Source organism: Silurus meridionalis, chromosome 1 (genome assembly GCF_014805685.1).
Source record: "Silurus meridionalis isolate SWU-2019-XX chromosome 1, ASM1480568v1, whole genome shotgun sequence".
NCBI lineage: Eukaryota > Metazoa > Chordata > Actinopteri > Siluriformes > Siluridae > Silurus > Silurus meridionalis.
Window position 1 is genome coordinate 14,246,089 of NC_060884.1, and position 8,634 is coordinate 14,254,722.

Consider the following 8,634-nt stretch of genomic DNA (forward strand, 5'->3'; position numbering starts at 1 on the left):
GTCACGTGAATCCCGTCCACAGCATAAAAAACATTAGGTAAGCTACTCATTCTGTTAATCAACAATTTATCCTTAGCTGCAATGCCAGTTTTGGGAATTTTATTATTGGGACTATAGTCAAGGTTTGTGTATGTAGAAGTGTTGGGGGATCTGTTTATTGAAAATGTAACATTTTATTTTATTTCTGATCAAAGGAATGAATTGAACTAATGATTTTTTTATTTTGATGAATGCCGTTTAAAAAAACAAGTCACCATAATCTAATCTTCCCATCACTATTATGTGAGAGAGAAAAATATAAGTCTTATTAAGACTTTCACACTGCAGAAAAACAAATCAATAAACATATCTTAAACATAGTTAGACTGTAACTGTATTTTAATACAATGTAATTTAATGCATTTTTATATGAAAATAATTTGGTGCCCCCTAAAGATAAATGAGCAATATAGAAATGGCGAAGAAATGGGTATTGTAATAATAATAATAATAATAATAATAATAATAATAATAATAATAATAATAATAAAATAATAATAATAATAATAAAATTAATAACTTTTTTGCATACTGCTAATAGAAAATACTAGATCGGTGTAATTATATGTATTGTTCTTATTATTGCAGTGGAAGCCAGATAGATGAGATGAGCAACAGAAAATTAAACCTCTCTATCATCTTAGCCTCTTTCGTTCTTATCTTTACTAATGAAGCACTCCATTCTCTAGGTGTCAGAGCAAGTGTCTACAGGCCTGACCCTTCGCTAGCCTTCCTACTTCATCAACACATCACTCAAGCCAAGTTGTCCCCGGGACACAACCACCCCCTGGCTAGCACAGGTGAACTGCTTAAATTAGATTTAATAGACTGATGACTAACAAGCCAGGATGAATGTGTGGGAAAGTGAGCACAGGTGACTTTTATAGAGTAAGGCCCCATGTGTGAGGGAAAGCAGCCAGCGGTCAGGGTGTGCGCTGGAACTCGTTTTGGATTTAATTTAAAGGCATGTGGAGAGGATGCTAGAATATAGTTTTGTATGTAAAGTGGATTGAAGAGACATAGAATATACTCTCTCTCTCTCTCTCTCTCTCTCTCTCTCTCTCTCTCTCTATATATATATATATATATATATATATATATATATATATATATATATATATATATATAAATAGAGGTTTTTAAAATGGGTGATAATAAAAAAAATCATAAACAATACTCCTCTGGTTGTCTGTGATTTTCTAATAAACAACAACATAATAATTACAGATGTGGCATGAAACTGAGATTTTAATAAAAAGCATAAAAAAACAGTATATGATATGATAGAAATGACCCAACCAGGTTATCAAACATTATTTGATCATTATAACATCCTTTCTCCCTCCTCCTCTCTCTCTCTCTCTCTCTCTCTCTCTCTCTCTCTATATATATATATATATATATATATATATATATATATATATATATATATATATATATATATATCTGAGAGAGACAGAAAGTGTCTATCTATCTCTATCTCTCTATCTCTATCTATCTATCTATCTATCTATCTATCCATCCATCCATCCATCCATCCATCCATCCATCATCTATCTATCTATCTATCTATCTATCTATCTATCTATCTATCTATCTATCTATCTATCTATCTATCTATCTATCTATCTATCTATCTATCTATTTATCTATCTATCTTTTAAGACTCTATAGATAGATCTATTGATAGATAGATAAAATCTAGATACAATCTATAGATAGATGGATAGATACTGAAATGCAACTTTAAAAAATGCTTGCTCTATGAAACTATCAAATCTCTTAATTTTATTTTTGATTTGCCGTTAAATTCTTGTTCAGATGAATGAAATTTAGTAATGCACTATAACTCGCTGATGCTCTCCTCTGTGTAGTGTATTCTTGACTTAATGCTGTAAATTTATTGACAGCTTTTAAAAATATTTACCACACCACTTCCTTTTCTCAACAGGCGCCCGGCCTGTAATCCTTCTGCCCCTTTATTAGATCATTTGTCAAACCTCAGACCATTTTTTCTCTCTTCTCTTTCTTTCTCTTTCTTCCCTGCACCCCCTCCCTTTCTTATCCTCTTTTCTGAGAGTGTTGTGCAATGGGTCTTGGTGGCTTAACTCCTTCCCTCCCCCTTCTTCCCTTCTTAAAACAGAATTTACAGCTGATTAGCCTATGCAGTAAAGACTGAGCCGGTCCCAAAAGGAACGCACCAAAAACATTTATGCAAGGCCAGACGCTCGGGCCTTTATGAGAAACATGTGCCGGAGAGGAGAGAAAAAAAAGAGAGAATAACTTGGTGAAGCAGCAATCCAGAAGTGCTCTGGAAATAGTATGAAAATTAGAGAAACAGAGATTTGGTTTCATCGGCACAGAGTAAACAATAAAGGGCATGTGTGTGTGTGTGTGTGTGTGTGTGTGTGTGTGTGTGTGTGTGTGTGTGTTTATGTATAACACAAGAGTTGTATCTTCTTTCCTCAACCGCCATGTTTTTATGCTACAAAGTGGAGAAACATCATGTTCAACTTTTGTTAGCAATAAGCTAGTCAGTGATTAATGTATATGACTGTTCTCAAAACTGAAAACTGTATAATTACTATTATAGGTTCAACAAGATGCTATATCAATAGTATGTTGATAGAGCTAGTAGCATATTCTTGTGTATACAGTATAACTAATTTGAAAGTAAGAAGTGCTACTTTGTTTACTGTTCATGCTGTGAGCAGTCATGCTAATATGTTGTGACTTACTGAACTTGGAGTTGAAAAGTTCCCTGAGCAGGAATTTTAGGAGCACTTTCTTTGGCTTTTGCTAGCATATGGTTAAAGATTACAGCCATTAATTGATCTTGGGATCAACAATGCCTCTTTAGAGCACACTTTAGACCTCTTTTGTGATTCCTGCACAAACACGCCCTTTTTACCTGTACTTTTTTGTCATTTACCAAATTCCTTCTATACTCTAGCTCTGTCATATTACAGCTATTCAACTGGAAGTCTTCTTCTGAGAGCCAGACATGAGAGCTTTTTAAACTGCTGCTAATCCTCCGAACACAGCAACACCAAATACATAAACTCACTAATGCCCAGAATTGTTTGGTATCACTCGGATCAACTGGAGAGAGAATAATAACATTCCTCCCACCCAAACAGCATGGCCGATTCTGCTCATTCACTTTCCAGGCCACCAATGGCTTTGGCATCGTCAGGATTCAAAATCGTGATCTCCTGATGATAGGGCAAACTCTTTACTGTTGCACCACTCAAGAGCTACACACTTCAAAATGTGGAAAAGCACAGAGCTAGAGCTCATTGATATGCAACAGCATGCACCCGGAGGCAGCAGAGGTATGTTATTTATTAGAGCTCTAAGAGACGAGGTCTGGCATTGGCTACTGTGTGGCAGTGCCTGTGTGCATGATCATGCAGCTCACAGAAACACGCGCACACACATAGACACTAGCCACAGGTATGTCCCCAACTCGGTGGGTAACTGTTGCTCCAGCCAGAGAGCTGTCAGAAACGTTGCTCTCATCCCTCAGCGTAACGAGAGGCGATCACGCTCAAGCAGCCAGCAACTAGAAGGGGGGTGTGTTGGGTTTGTTCCACTCATGCACATGTGGAGGTTTGGGTTTTCCCCCTGTCTCTCGGGCTTCAGGCTTCCCTCGTTAGGCCCATGAATGCTGCCAATTACTCTAAGCAGTGGAAAACATCTTCAGGAGTTCTGTTACCAGAAAGTGATGTCAGGTGGAGAGTAGGAACGAGCCATAATCAAGGCAAATAGGGCTAAGTGCATTATCATTCAGCAAGATCACATGTGATAATACACTGTGGGTGGGTGCTTGTTCTATCCCATTTAAATGGTCGATGTTTTAACTGAATTTTTAAACAAAAAGACAAATTGGGAGGAGGTGGTAGCTCAGTTACTAGGGCTCTGAGTTACTGATCGGAAGGTTGGGGGTTCAAGCTCCAATATCACTAAGCTGACACTTTTGGGCCCTTGAACAAAGCCCTTAACCTTTTGTGCTGCATGGGGCGCTGTATCATAGCTGACCCTGTGCTCTGACCCCTGATCACTGGGATATCCGAAGAAAAGTATTTCACTGTGCTGTAATGTTCATGTGACAAGTAAAAACCCCCTTTACCCCCCTTTTAACCTGTAACACTGCTGAAATATGCATAGAAACAATTGCACTGTACTGTAATGTACTTGTGACATGTTAAAACATAATAATAAATAATAAATAAACATTAAATGTAAAGATGCCATTTAAACAAATACAATATTCAGACTGAAAAGATTATGTATTTTACATAGATACAAACACAGATACAAAAAGGAGGTGCACTATTATTTATTTATTTGATGGTTTAATATAACCAGAATTTATTTAATGAGGATATATACATGAGGATTATATATTGGTATTGGAATCCCATTGAAAACAGCAAAAATATTTCTCTAAGTGGCAATTTCTTTTATTTTCAGGTGAGCCTGAACAGAATAAACTATAATGCATTTATATTAATTATTTGAATAGATTTGGGGGATTACATTCAGATAAGATTTGTTTGAAAATATTGTGGGGTGGTATAAAAAAAATAATTGCATGGGCAAATAACAAACACAAAACAATCTTTAATTGTGGTTATTTATAAACTTGAGGGGTTTATGTAGCTAAGATTATGACATGACCATGCTGACAGTACTGACTGGCATTTATCTACCTGGTTAATAATATTTTCCAGTGGTCTGGATTACATTTATTAAAAGCAAATCAAACAAAAATCTCTTTAGGTCATGCCATGCTAGTACTGATATATAAATGACCAAACAGTCAGAAATACAGATACAGATACAAATATAATAGAATAAAGTAGAATAACGAGACTGCAGTAACCAGACTGCATTTGGCTGTAGAGCTTTTTTGTATCACTGATGATGTTAAACATACATTACTTCAGCCTTTGTATGCTTTGTATTAGCAACTTTGGAATTCACTTATTACATTTTTAAGGTTTTACTGCATTTTTCAGCCATACCAGAAAAAAGAAATCCTAGATATTGCATTACTGTTACTAATTTATTTAGTCATGGTTAAGATTATTATGAGGATTCTTCATAAAAACTTAATAATAATTGACCCATAGAGCACTAATGGCGTTGGCATACTTTCCAGAGAAAGTCTTTTCAGGAAACTTTAGTCATTGCCATGTTATGACTCTTATCCAATTTGTAATGATTTGTCTAGAAACATTTCAAGTGGAGAGATTTATCACTACAGGTGATAAACAATGTGCAAAAGACTCCCATTTCTGAACTACCTCACATTCTTTTACTATTGTGCATATTTTGAAGACTACCTTTTGAAATGTAATCAAATCATGTCTTCCCTTCCCCAGTAGAACCACTATTATTTTAACCTCAATCTCTATACCATCCCAGGCTACCCTGAATGTCCCTAGTATGGTTTGTTTCCTGCTTTGGAGAAATAAAAGAAGGAAGAAAAAGTGGTGCATTCTTAAGGGTTCTGGAATTTTGGCTGCCTTCAAGTGGCTGGAGATTCTTTTGGTGAGGAGGAGCCCCTGCTGTGGAGGCGGTGAGATGCCTGCGCAAACTAAGATGCTAAATACGTTTGTTTTACTGCCCCGTCAGCCAGGATGACTACATCTAATGGTTGCCCCGGGTTCAGAGGCCAGTTTGAAATGATTCTGATTACATGAAAAGGACCTTGGATTTTTCTATTGCTCTAAATAAACAGCTATTGCATCAAATAAACAACCTTTAATTCTGAAGTGAGAAAACATCCAAACAAGTTCTCCAGATCAACAATGAATATGGCAGAGATACTCGATGTATTACAAAGAGAAACCTAACAGCATGCCACATGATCTAATGAGCAAAACATCTACAGCCTTCATACTTCTTTATAATCAAATAACTCCCATTACACACATTACTCGCACCACCGAAGATATTCAGGAAACTCTATCATTAATACTTAATGGCCTGAACCTTATTCATGCACATCAATCATCTGGCCATCCTCTTCCATAAAGTCCTCTGTGTACATCAATGTTAAACCAATCAATGTCTCCGTGTGGCTCAGGAAATTGATTTTTATTAGCACTCAAGAAAACTTTTATCTCTCTCTTCCAAGGAACTGTAGCAGTGACCTGTCACTGACCATTTCTGTTCATATCTATTGTTGATAGTGAGAGAAAATCGACTTGTAATAATTCTGAGAAAGGCGCATCACTGCTTTAGTTGAGACATACGATATTATAGTATATTATTTAATATGAATGGATATATCACAACAATATTTCATTCTTGAATCTGATTGGGCAGTGTTGATTAATTGTCTATAACAGCAGCTCAGACAATTGTACTTATTTCAAACACGTCATTGTTTGGATTGCAATATCTCATTCACAGGGGCTTGCACGGTGGACACGGCTAATCATAAACAGATGTGTTGCTATTTTTTTTATTATTACAAAGAAATCTTTTTTTCTTGTTTTCTTATTATTATTAAAATATCCAAAGACACTTACATTGGAAATCTTTGGAAACAGTAGTGGGAAGCTAATTACATGACATTTCCAATGCTTTATAGAATCAGCAGATAATTATTTGCTGTTTAAAAAGTTATGGATTAAAGTATACACCCAGTACTGAAACCATTGTGCAACTGCTTCAGCTCCATATAACGACCAATACATATTTTATGAATGTTAAAGCTGGCATGGCTAGTTAGGACCTAAAGATCATTTTGCAGATCATTTGCACACCTAATGTTTTAATCTATGTGACAATTATATGATAAAAAAAAAAGTGGCCATCTTTTTCCTGGTTTGATTGTAATTTACATGTTCGCCCTGAAAGTGCCTGGATTTCCCAAATGGCTTTGGTTTGCAAGTAGGTCAACAGGCTTTCTGAACTGTGCTTCAGTACACAAATTAAGTGAATATACTTCTGGGATAGGTTTGTCTACGCACCTCTTTACAACTCCACACATCATCACAACTCTACACACCTCACCGTATCTCTACACATCTCACCTTGCCTCTTCATAACTCCACACACTTAAACACAGCTCTACACACCTCACCACATCATACCATACCTCTTTACAACTCCACACACTTCAGCACAAATCTACACACCTCTACTCATTTTAATATACCTCTGTACAACTCTATGCACTTCAACATACCACTGAACACTTCATCATACTACACACCTTAACAAAAATTTCCCAATACCTCTGCACACCTCACCACAGTTTTTTTAAACCTCACCACACCTCTACACACCTTATCATACCTCGACACACCTCTGCACACCTCACCACACATAAAATAAGATATACCTTTATTCGTCCCACAGTGGGGAAATTTCTCGCTTACAGTGGGGAAACTTACACATCACTCTGCACATCTTAGTACTTTTCTCCAGCTCTGTACACAACTCCCCATTATTCTATATGCCTCATCACACCTCTTTACACCTCATCATACCTCTGCACACTAAACAACACCTCAACATACCATTGCGGACTACATCACACCGCTACACAATACCCCTTTACACCTCAACACACCTTATAATGCCTCTGAACATTTCTGAATACCTCACCACACTTGACCATACCTCTACACACCTTACAACACCTGGTCACACATCTACACCCTATACCTCTACACCTCACTTCACCATGACCATAATCTGCCACATTTCACCAAATCTCTGCAATACAGTGCCTATAGAAATCACCATACCCTGTGAAAATCTATATCTTTTGTCACCATACACCCTGGAAGATAAAAGTAATGAACTCTAACTTTTTGAGCAGTATGTACACAATGTAACTCTCACAAGCAAAGTGAAAATGAAATTTAAAAAACTAATTATTAAAATACCAGGTTAGCTTAGGTGTTTGATAAATCCCATTACGGTATTATAAATGGTACCCACCTGACATCAATTGTATAGGTTTTGTAGAGTAAATCCATTTGTAGAAAGGCACAAGTAAGGAAAAGGCTGAGAAAATATTTTTGAAGGCTTAAGCTATGCAGTGCTGTTCAGAGCATTATTAAGAAGTGGAAAACATATAGCACCACCAACACATTGCCTAGATCAGGCCATTCATCCATACTGGATGATCAAGAAGATTCCCAAGCTATTAAGAGGGGAACTTTGAATAACTTACAAGGCTTTATAGCTGGGACTGGTCAGTCTGTGCATATAACAACTATCTCACAAGCTTTAAATAAAGCTGGCCTGTTTGGTGGCAAGAAAGAAGCCTTTTTCCGAAAAAAATATAAAAAATAAAAATAAAAACACCCCTAAATATTATGCCTCTGGCAAAAGGTGCTTTGGTCTGATGAGACCAAAATTGAAATTTAAAACCTTTTTGGACTGAATTTCAAGAACTATGGACAAAAAGCAAACACAACACAGCATTCAAAACAGATCATACCTACTGTTAAGTAGGGTGGTGGCAGCATTATGTTGCGGGGGCGTTTATTTTCAGCAGGGACTGGACAATTGGTCAGGATTAAAGAGAAAACGGATGCTTCCAAGTACATCCATATTCTTGAG